Genomic DNA, 10,885 nt, shown 5'->3' on the forward strand with positions numbered 1-10,885 from the left:
CTGTTTCCGCGGGTACCCCCTGTTGTCAGTTAACTGGTTGGTTACAGGAGCCTGTTGTGTTCGAGGGGCGTTTATGCAGTGAAGGGGATGATGAAAACCTGATAGAAAAAGTGCAGAAACGCAGCGGAATTGATAGTATTTAACTCCTGTCTCCAGGACCGGACCGTAAGTCAGGAGGTGTCAGACGAAGACCGTCTCGCTCTACAAAAAAAAAAACTGTCCTGCGCTGTAACTTTTTCTTTGGAAACGAGCGTATTGAAGAATATAATTTAATTTCTCGTTTAAATGGCTCAATGAATCAGATAAGAATACGGCCCTCGCAGCAAAGCGTGGCGCATTAAATTAAATGGAAATAAAAGAAGGCGAGAGTTAAATGGGAGACGTTGTCGCCAGGCATGTCTTTTGAATCACTGCATTACCTATCACCGCTGTCCCGCCTGGCAACCGGGGGGAGATATTACCTTCCTCACATTATTGGACTATTTTTATTCCCAGCTCTTCTGGTGCATAGCTGAAGAGAGCCCAGCCATATTTTAATTAAAAGTGTACGCAATCACCTGAACCGGTTTCCTTTTTTCTTATCCAAAATGGCTCCGTAGCAATAAAGCGTGAACATCTAATCTAATGGCCCCATTACCGCTGTCTCTGCAGGTACCGACGTCAGTATGTAATGAAGTGACATTAATTAAATGGGTTGAATCTACATTTTCTCCGCATTTTTATGATGTATGAAAGCAACAGCCCAACCGTGGCTGTTTGTATCTTAAGAAATGCACATGTTTGTTTGAACAGAGACTAGGTTTTGGTTGATGAAGCGAGGTGGAAGATACCTCAAAGTGTTTCTGTGATAGTCACACCTGTCTTAGGCAGAAATCCCCCATCCACCCATGTTCATGCAGTTTGCATTCACCACCTATATGCATTCTAGAGATGGTGATGCACATTAAAATGCTAATTATAATTATAATAGTAAAAAAATATTTTGCTTATTACCTGGCTGGTATCAGAGACTCAGTCTCCCCCATTTCACCAAACTGGCCAGGCCTGCTGGCTCCCACAGTCTCGCTAACGTGCTAAGTTTCTCAGAACGCATGGGGCTGGAGGAGACTTTCCCAAAAGCGCCACCGTTTAAAATCTTAATGATGCGGTAAGCCCTGCGTGGCGGCCATCTTGCCCTTCCTAAGTGTCCTTTCAGTTCACAATTTGATGACTTCTTTTTCTCTCGTTTCAACCCCCACCTCCTCCGACACACGCTCATTTAAATCTCTGAGCGATGCAACCTCAGGCTCCTTCTGTAATCTACTGAGGACGCAGATTAATATGGCCGTGCGAACCATCGTACCATTATACACATCTAATAACGAAAGGATATACGGCATGCGCCAGGTCTCCCTGCAGAGGGGTAAATATCCATAAAATAATATTATGAAGCAAACACAACTTGGCAAATTTTATTGTGGTATATTTGCCTCTGTCGTCCCAATTCTGCGTGAACGCTCGAGGTCACAGATATATTTCGCCGGAGGAAGTGTGCCTGGCGCTCCAATTTACAGGCGTCAGCCCGGCCCATTACGGTGTAAGTGGCATTAGCTCACGTGCGTAATTGCATTTCCCTGGCCCGGGCAGATGCTGGTATATGAGTCTAATAAACGGGATGCTTTCTCTCCGCTGCAGATATGGGAGGAAACGTAGGGGACACGCTTGAGCGGGGAAAGGAATTGGCAAAGCTTTGAACTCCGGGCAGTGGGGTGGGGGGGTTTAGGGGTGTGTGTGTGTGTGTGTGTGGGGGGGGGGGGGTTAGAAAGGAGAATGCAGAAATGACATAACCCATAAGTCTGTCACTGTGGAAGAGGGCCGTTTTCTGTATCAACCTTGACTCTCTGGTTACGAAGCTGAAACCCATCTCCGTCTCCATTCAGGTTGCTCTCCCTTCGTCTGTTGTCGACCCTCCAAAACAAAACATCAAAAAACAAACGGCGAGTGTGCTCTGTTTACGGCTTTGCTCAGTAATTGGAGGACAAAGGTGCAGTTTGGAGAGCAGAAGAGGTGGTTGTAGACACTGCTCAAGGCCTGAGCTGCCTCTTTATTGTGATGGAGTGGTGAGTGACAAGCCAGGGTGAGCAGTGGCCGTGTACATCACACAGACCCCGGCTCTCCTCACCATCATGCACTGAACTGCAGCGCTGTTTTACTGTAATGGAGCTGTCCGTCGTGATAGCCTGAAAAACCTTCTGCCAGACGGAGCCATTTCTAAAACAAATATTTTTTATTGGTCTACAGTGTTTACTTTGAGAGCTATTATTTCAAATGTATCACTACAATAAAAATAGATAAATTGCTCCCGGGTTTTTCAATAAGGGAGTAAAACTCGGGGATGGTGTATTGTTTAATATATCCTGTGTTTGCGAATCAGTCTTTTAATGCCTAAACCTCAGGCTCAAGCAATCGTTAAATATGTTTTGTAGAAGCCATTAATTTATCAACGAGACTTTGCGAGTGATGAAATAGAATCGTGCGCAAGCCCGGTTTTTTAAAATCGCGCAATTAAGGCAGTTTGAACATTTTACATGAGGTGTACAATTTAGGATTAATAAATCAAAGTGCTCCAAATAAAGGACCATTTTGTCACATTTGATTTGAGAAGTGCATCACGCAGAGATTAAAATCACTGCACAAATACAATAACCGCTCTGCATCAGGCAAACCGGCTCTATAGGTAATTGCATCCAGCTGCACAATTTTGGACAGTTTCTGCAAATTGTAATTATTGTAATTCCATAACCAGTTGCTTTTTTCCTATTGGTCCAGCTGTACATGTTATTTAATGCCACGCCATTAGTGCCATGGTGAATTTTGCCACACAAAATGTCCGCCATTGCCATGTTTTCCTGTGACATGGGGGGGGGGGGGGGGGGGAGATACGGCCATTTCATATTGAAAACTTTCACCTTGTTTGTGATGGAGAGGTGTGTTGTGTGAATTATTGGCCCTGATGAAATCGAGCAGAAAGGTGCCCCACTTGGGAGCCATGGGAGGAAGCAGAAATGGTGTTGCTAAATGCGGCTGCAAAACAACCCCCCAAAACACCTGCCGCCCACCGCTAAACTCCCACTCGCCCCGCCTATTCATGAGCTTCCCCAGACAGCCCTGGGTTCTGTGCAGGCAGCGCCACTGGTCATGAGGCTCTGATTCTGCGCTGAGACGAATAATAACCACAGAGGGACCAGGGTACGGGTGACCTGGGCTAATTTCCATGTGAAAGTAATTAAGACGGAGAGATGAGTTCTCAGCCTCGGTGTGGAAGGGGAGAACGCGGCGCTCGAGGGGGGGGGTGGTATTGGAGTCTTCTGCTGGATCTTCTTCGCTTTGCTCTGTTTCTGAAAGCCATGGAGCTGATCTTTGCATGGTTACCGGTGCATTCAGAGGGGAATTTATGCTGTGACTTCAGGGAAAAGGCCACACCTCCAACTGCCAATACGAGCTTGTGTTCCACGCTGGCTTGGGGCTACGCAGCGAGAGAGAGAGTTGGATGCTAACAGTCTTGCGGTACCCTTGCGCCGCGCCGTCTTCCCTACCCAGATACCTGGAGGGGAGTCCCGGCTGTGCATATGCACTTCAAAGTGCACCCTACTACGCATGCAATATTTTCTCACTGGATGATAGCATTGCTCTAATAAACTGTCAGTCACTTTAAACAAAAGAACTCCACAATCTCGCCACGCAACGCGAAATTCAATCCTGTTTTTGCGACCTGAGGCATTATCAATCAATCACAGACCCATCTGCGCAGATTTTGAATGACATTCGACACCCAACAGAAAAGGCCTCAAAGAGATTTATTATTATTTTTTATCTTGCCATTTTACTACCCTATTTCTCATTTGAACTGGATATTGGATGAAAAAACTGGCATGGTACCCTGTAAGTAATTTTATTAGATGAATAAATCCGTTTCTCCTGGATGACATATTTGTAATTGGAATGTGCCATCTCAGTTGAAAAGGCCTTTTTTTGCCTCTTTCAAAGGTCTGCTTGTTGTAAAATGACACCCGGCCCTTTGCGTGGGAGGGTATAGGTGCAGCATTTGCATGGGCTTTATCAGGAGATGGCAATGAGAACGAGGTCAGTCAGAGGCTGCTGCTCTGGCCCACAATATTGCTTGTTGGCAAGATTTTTTGCAAATAAGGAAAATAAGTCTTCCGCTGTACAGCAGACAGAAAGAAAAACAAATTGTGATTAATATACACTCAGTGAGCAATTTATTAGGTTGACCTGGACATCAGCTTGTTCACGCAAATATTTAATCAGCCAATCATGTGGCAGCAACTAAATGCATAACACCATGCAGATGTGGTCAAGAGGTTCAGCTGTTGTTCAAACCAAATGTCAGAATGGGGAAGAAATGTGATCGAAGTGACTTTGACCGTGGAATGATTGTTGGTGCCAGACAGGGTGGTTTGAGTATCTCAGAACTCCTTTTTCAGGGATTTTCAGACCTGACTGGTTGAAGCTGACAGGAAGGTGACAGTAACAGCAAATAACCACACATTACAACAGTGGTACTGTATGCAGAAGAGAATCTCTGAACACACAAAGCGTCAAAGCTCTAAGTTGATAGGCTACAGCAGCAGAAGACCAATAAGTCTATAATTAGTCTCATAAATACCTAATAAAGTGCTCACTGAGTTTAGCGTCTGTAATTCTGACTGGAACCTTCCTGTTTATTGGCCAGATTCGGCAATGTGAGACCAGCTGGGGTTTTTTGCTCGGCTGAATGGCCTGTTCTTGCGATTATGTTGTTATCTTATCTTCTGTTATATTATATTATGAGGCAGAGCATACATCAGCCACTTTCATGACAGAGAGCATTTACATGAGTATTGTGGAATATTTTTTTGTAATCCTTTATTTAACCAGGTGAAGTCCATTGAGAATGTGTTCTCTATTGCAAGTATGCCCTGGGAGAAACACCAACAAAGACGACCATTGCAAGTGGGGCGAGAGAGAGAGAATGGGTGTAAACCCCCTGGAGCAGTTTTTGGGTTAAGGGCCCAGCGGCGGGGTTGTTTTTTCCTTTAGGGAACAGACTTCCTCTCTTCAGATGCAGGTCTGCGTCTCTATGCCGACCCGGGCCGGTCAATCCCCTACCGCCACGCAGGGTTCTGGTGGCATCAGAGGAGTCCTCGACCTCCGTGCCTAAAGCCCTGCCTGGGCCTGCCTTTGGGGTCCACACCAGGGGTCTGTTTCTGCTCCATCATCATGAGGACAGGGCCGTACAGATGGGGCTCAGCTGGCTCACAGGCCCCTGTTTGGGTCACCGCACCCAGGTGTCGCCTCTCTAAATCAGTCTTATGTACCCTCAGAAAACCATAGTAAAGTGTATGAATATAAAACGGTTTTGTATTTTACCTTGGGCTGGTAAGCTGCCCCCCCCCCCCCCCCCCCCCCAATCCGCCAGTGCCCAGCCGTGGCCTGGGGCCATCTCAGCAGCTCCCGGCACGGGGCCAGGGGCTGTGTAATGACCGGCGGTAATGACAGCCGGCTCATCGGGAAGGGCCACCTTGACCGGATCAGTCAGTACCTCCCTAATGTACACAGACAGAGCTGTGCCTCTCCCATTCTAATGCACTCCCTGCTTCCCCTTACTGACCTTGCTCTGGATTGTGTGTGTGTGTGTGTGTGTGTGTGTGTGTTATTGAATCATTACAGTTCATTTGCAGACGCTTTTTTTATCCAAAGCAACTTACAGATGATTAGATTAAGCAGGAGCCAATCGGAGCATTGTGGGGTTAAGAGCCTTGCTCAAGGGCCCAATGGCTGCACTGATCTTTTTGTGCAGGTTTGAATCAGGTTTGATTTGCGCTTCAGTTTATTTTCATTGTGTTGTTTTGCAGTGCTGAGGTCAGACGCTCAGCAGGTGCGGGTTTGTGTTTGGATCGGACACCTCCCGCTGTAGTGTTGCCGAGTCTTTATTGTCTGGTCTTTTCTCTGGACACTCAAACCCAGTGATGGGGAGACTGTACTGTAGGAGGTGCAATCTCCTTGGATGAGATGCTGGTCCTGACTCGGGGAAAAAGGTCAGCCTGTGCCTTTTTATAATCTTTTTACTTGTATTAAATTTCCATATTTGAAAGAATGTCAGGCTGCATTTTTATAAGGCCTGGGTCAGAGAATATTTATTCATGCGTTTGAGTGGGGAGGCAGGCAAAATCGCAGAGCCCATCATCTCTATTCTACTGATAATGGCGGTGCTGACCCGTGCCGAGGGGGTCATTACTGAGGTTAAGTTTGCAGTCAACCTTTGGTGTCCACTCTGTCTTTTCCCCCCCGTTGCATCAAAGCGCCGGGGCCACTGAAAGGTTGCGGTATTCCTCCCGACACGTCTGCAGCTCAAAGCCTGAACCACGGCGCGATAATCAGATGTATTTTGTCTTTAATGAATGTCTTTATTTGTCGGGAAGAAGGGGAGGAGAGAGCGTGTTGTACACTGTCTCATTTCTCCCGGCATCTGCTCAGTCATGGCCGGGTCTCGTTAGCGAGGCTAACGTGCTAGGCTGCTGTAACAGCTGTTCGGGAGAACTCCTGTAGGCTCTCTTACCCTGGGCACAGGAATGCCTGGGGGAAGAGCTGTATGCACACAGGGCATTTTACTAATACATGAGCTTCTGGTGGAAGGGAATCGGGGGAATTGTGACTCAGCTTTTGCGACTTCACTGTCTGGCGCTGTACCCAGGATGAACCTTGACCCTGGCTTACAAGGTCAGCCACGGTCACACACTTGCATATGCTGCTTGTCCAGGTGCAACAGTGCTTTCTCTCTCTCTCTCTGTCTCTGGCTCACTCTCTCCCATATCTCATGCATGCAGTGGAGGCAGAAACACTGGGGGTTTTCAAGACCAGGCTTGATATGGTGTTAGATACAATTTAGCTTTTAGGCAAACTAAACGTTAGTGGTAGGAAAAGACAAGCGTTGCTGGGCTGAATGGCCTATTCTCGCCATTATGTTATGTTATGTTATGTTATACCCCTCTCTCTCTCTTACTCACTCCCTCTCTCTCTTTCTCTCATATTCCCCCTCTCCATGCCTTTCTCTATAAGCATTCTCGCCTCACCCCAGTACAGCTGTGTTTTTAATTGTGCCAGGAAGGGCCTATTTCATTAGAAAGATGACAGATTGCGTGCCTTTAATTAATCTTCAACCTCGTTGGTCAAGTTAGAAGGCCAGGGGCCAGATTGTTTTATTGCCTGTAAATTGGGAATACTAAATTCCCCCATAATGAATGACTGACTGTTAGATTTGCGGTGCCGCTCCTATGATGTCAGTTTGACAAGGTGTCTCGTCTTCATCCTCCTTTCTGATTTTAACCACGGGCAGCGTGCTTTCTACATCACAGCTTCAGCCAGGCATCTCTCCACCTGGTTTGGTAAACATTAATAGGCCTAAATGAATTGACTGTGATCCTTGCCAGTACAAGGAAAGGCTAAAAAGGCGTGATTGCTTGTTTATCGATTTACTTTCATATTGTTCTCATGTGAACAACAATTCAGAAAGGCAGGGTGGTTAGATTATTTCTGTGTGCTCTAGCTCCTGAAACGAAAGACCTGTTTACCAGGAGAAGACGATGGAGGCATGCCGTACTGCAATACTTATGATATTGAGCCCGGGATTGAACCGGTATGTTGGTGTTCACAGGAGATACCCAGTGAGCAAAAGCCGGAATATAGACATCTATAAAGGTGGAAGTCTGGGATAGAGAGACATTTTGACATAAACAAACTCATGGCTAGATATGTACTGTAGGTCTCGATACATCTAGATATCTAGACATTCAGGTGAAAACCTGACTATATTTGGAAAGTGAAAAGTATCTAGCCCACTTGGACATATCCAAACTTTATTGGGGTTCAATTAGTCTGTTTATGTCAAAACGTCTCTCAATCCCAGATTTCCACCCCTGTAGATGTCTTGCAGCTCCAGACACCACCACTGCTCACTTCCTGAGGCTGGATTAGTGTGACATGCGCTGTTTCGCTGCCTTGTGGGGACTTGCAGAAACAGAGATGACTGAGCTCTGACAGCAGAGTGCAGTCACACCAGGATGCCCGCTGTAAACACATTTGGAGAAAGGGATTTATTATATATATATTATAAATCCCTTTCTTGAAATGTGTTAGGATCCATCCTATGTGCCCCATAGCCAGGTGGGTCCTGATGGAGAGTCCAAGTGATTAATGACATTTCTCAAATTTCAGCGGCAGTGTGTGAAGATACTTTTGGGGTGTGCTTGTGTATGTTTTAGTGTGCATATGTTGTGTTTTTAGTGTGTTTGTCTTGTCGTGTGCTTGTGTGTGCACATGTGCATGTGTGGTCTATTGTGCATGCGTATCTGCGGGTTTTAATATGTATGTGCGTGTGTGTGTGTATGTGTGTATATATACTGTGTGCGCATGTGTATGTTTTATACTTTTGTGTGTGTTATTGTGCATGTGTATCTGTGTGTCTTGATGTGCAAGTGACTGCGTGTGTCTGTGTGTGTGTGTTTTTTTTATACTCTTTGTGTGTGTTTATCTGGAGTAGACAGACACTTTCGTGCAGCAGTAATTCATCAGTCTGAGGAAAGATGTTTTTGATGTCCAGCTGCCTCCGTCTGACACTGGAGAGATTGTGTGCTGTGTGATGGATGGAGAGGAGGAGGGTTTCAGGGGAGAAGAATCAGCGAACGCTGTTATTAATTGGCAGGGTGGGAGGGGCGAGTTGAAGAAAAAAAATCTAGATTTGGAAGTTTAAAAAAAAAGGAAAACACAAAATGCTTACATTACTTGACAATGTTGCCAATTTTATTTTTGGAGTGTTTGTTGGATTGTGTTGTGTGCCTTGTGTGTATAAATTTTTCCAATTTAGTCTTGCAGGTTGGTCCATTCGTTGCTTTTTTTTTGGCATCGGAAGCAAGTGGGATGCCTTCAAAACTAGCCAGGCTGCTCTCAGTGCATTAGCGGAACTGTATGCGTGTGTTTTCTCACAGGAAGGACATATGGCATGGTGTGGTTGCAGACAACACCTTATTATTGATATCTCTTGACATTAAAGCGATTCTCACTGAACACATCTCAGCTGGTTTGAGTTTGCACTCTCTCTGAAAATACCTGTGAAATTGGTACAGAGATGTTCTTGTGCTGTGTAGCCAGCCAATGGATAAATGCAACAGTGTATCTAACTATTCCCCTAACTGGGTGCTGTCATGTGATTTAACACCCAGTTAATGCACGCGCACACACACACACACACACACACACTACACAGCTCTAAACGCATGCATTGCAAGACGCCTACACACAGCAGGCACTGTCTGGAGTCACAACCGCGTGTTCTTGTTCTAGTGCTTTTCACAGTACACCCACATTCCTCCTACAATATGCTGAGAGATGAAACAGCGCGCGTCCAGCTCCATCAGAACGGCGGTAATCAGGGCCGCGCGGGGGGACGCTGGGCAGGGCGGTGTGGGTAGGGGCTGGGCGATAGCAACAGGGGGAAGAGTGCGCTTTGCCAATCGCCTCGGCGAAATGATGGATGCCTTCCCCTGCACCTACTCTCGCTCTATCTCTCACACACACACACACACGCACACACGCACATGTGTGACACTGAAACACACATGCACAGACACAGCCATACATGGGCATACACAAATACACACACTAAAACACGCACACACACATAAACACGCGCACAGACACATGCACATACACACACACACACGCACATGCAGACTAACATACACAGAGACACACGCGCATGCACACACACACGGGCACGCACACACATACACAGACGCACAAAATCACGTACGCATATACACACACACACACACACACACAGACGTGCAAGCATCACGTACCGAATCAGTTTGATGCCACCACGTATCAGTAATTACGCCACTTTAGAGGATTCTGGTGATGGGCAAATGCTCCGGTTGTTGATATGGTGATAACCAGCACTGCTGTAGTGCTTATTGTAGTCCCATATGCACTACATGCTCGAGGCTACCCTCGCAAAGTGACTGGTACAACTTAAACTACAGTTAAAAAGCGTGTCAATAAAACCTCACAACGACAACGCACTATTATTTAGTGGAGTTTTAAAATCTTGAACCCCACTCGCCCGCTATGCCCGTACAGAACATCTTCCTCCGAACCATCCGAAAAGCAGGGCACTTGCGGGATTCGTTTGCAGCGTGATGCGTCGGTTTGTTGTTTTCCCCCTCACTGTCCTCAATGCAAGCACATTCAGGAGGACCACACAGCCCCACGGTGCAGTGCTGCATGCCAATTCAGAGACAGGGAGAAGAAGAAAAAATGAAAAAACTTCCCTACCGTGAGCAGAGGAGGAATGGCTGCAAACGCATCCGCGGGTTGCTCTTTCTCTCCTTCCTCCCTCTCGTTCCGGTGTCTTCCTTCTCTCGGTTAGTCAGTCGCCTCGTCGTCTTCTATCGTCAAAATATTACAGTATTTCCCAGACCCCTTTTCTCCCCTCCTAAATGATCCCTTTTATTTCTGGCAGTATGATGGAGACTTCAGAAGGATGTATATCTGCTGTCTCTCTCTCTCCTTTGCTCGATCTCTCTCTCTATCGCGCTCGCTCTCTCACTCTCTCTCCCTCGCTCGCTCTCTCTCTCTATTGCGCTCTCTCTCTCCCTCGCTTGCTCTCTCCCTCTCTGTGCTGCTGTTGCTGTCAGCAGCTTCTGGGTTTCAGCCAGAGAGAGAAGAAGCGGAGAGGAATTCAGCTGAGATTTTTCTCCCTCACAGACCTGTCCCCACCCCCCTCTCCTCCTCCCCTTTCGTTCAATGCCCCCACCCCCCTCCTCTTTCTAAGTGTCTCTCTCTATCC

General features: G+C 46.6%; 1 protein-coding gene across 1 annotated transcript in view; it reads right to left on the reverse strand.

Annotated features, from left to right (window-relative positions):
• The window catches only part of lrrn2 (leucine rich repeat neuronal 2), a 54,698-nt gene extending 44,015 nt beyond the window's left edge, over window positions 1-10,683 (reverse strand). Inside the window, exon 1 of the mRNA XM_061218629.1 lies at window positions 10,372-10,683. The gene's annotated coding sequence lies outside the window, so the exon portion shown is untranslated. The remainder of the gene's footprint in view (window positions 1-10,371) is intronic.
• Between the last annotated feature and the right edge of the window lie 202 nt (window positions 10,684-10,885).

Source organism: Conger conger, chromosome 14 (assembly GCF_963514075.1).
Source record: "Conger conger chromosome 14, fConCon1.1, whole genome shotgun sequence".
NCBI classification, from domain to species: Eukaryota; Metazoa; Chordata; class Actinopteri; order Anguilliformes; family Congridae; genus Conger; species Conger conger.